Consider the following 1,217-nt stretch of genomic DNA (forward strand, 5'->3'; position numbering starts at 1 on the left):
AACGCACTGGAACGCGGAGTTCGTGGTGTGAACCGGCCCTTAGTGCAGAGTTTCTCAACCTTTTTCCAGTCATGGTACCCTTTAAAAATATGCAAAAGGTTTTAAGGTGGGGCCCCACCCAAAAACACACAAAGAAGTGGGGTTCCCTCTTAAAGCCAAGACCCCCTTCACATCAGAGTCTCCCCTTTCACATTAGACCCCCCTTCACATCAGAACCCCTCAATTTACATCAGAGTTTCCCTTCACATCCAAAGCCCCCCTTTACATCAGAGCCCCCCACCCTCCCCCCCACTTTTACAAGTATTGTAGTCAAATAGGGCAATAGTTTATGATACACTCTGCTTAGCAAACCATGTTTCATCCAGTTAGGGCTAACATCGTCTTTAATATAGATTTCCATTTGTAGAAATGAAGATATTGAGGCAGGATAGTATCTCCACCCAAATGTTGGCTCCTACTATCATCTTCCGCCTCACTGCAATCGCAAGCTTCTAAAAATGATGGATCTTGTGTAATCATGTCGAGGAATTCACATGAAAAAGAAGAAACATGTCCATGCCCCAAATGTCATGAGGCCCGATGTCTGCCGGCTTTAGGGAAGTGTTACTTAATGTGACGAAGATCAGGAGTTCTGGCTGATGAGACAACATTGTACTAATGATCATTCTGTTTGACACAAACCGGTCTGATATACCGGACTGAATGTGGACCTCAGATCTCTTAATTACTAGAAAATTGTTTTATGATGATTCTCTCATCTCTCATTCCTTTTCTGTCCAACACCCAGGGCCCTAGCATAGAGACTTCCTATTCTATCAGCACCTGTGTATCGACACTTCCTGTTCTATCCAACACCTGTATATAGACACTTCCTGTTCTGTGCAACACCTGCATATAGACACTTCCTGTTCTGTCCAACACCTGTATATAGACACTTCCTGTTCTGTCCATCACCTGTATATAGACACTTCCTGTTCTGTCCAATACCTGTATATAGACACTTTCTGTTCTGTCGAACACCTGTAATATAGACACTTCCTGTTCTGTCCAACACCTGTAATATAGACACTTCCTGTTCTGTCCAACACCTGTATATAGACACTTCCTGTTCTGTCCAACACCTGTATGTAGACACTTCCTGTTCTGTCCATCACCTGTATATAGACACTTCCTGTTCTGTCCAACACCTGTATATAGACACTTCCTGTTCTGTCCAA

The sequence above is a fragment of the Nanorana parkeri genome, unplaced genomic scaffold (genome assembly GCF_000935625.1).
Source record: "Nanorana parkeri isolate BGI_ZX_2015 unplaced genomic scaffold, ASM93562v1 scaffold1469, whole genome shotgun sequence".
Taxonomy (NCBI): domain Eukaryota; kingdom Metazoa; phylum Chordata; class Amphibia; order Anura; family Dicroglossidae; genus Nanorana; species Nanorana parkeri.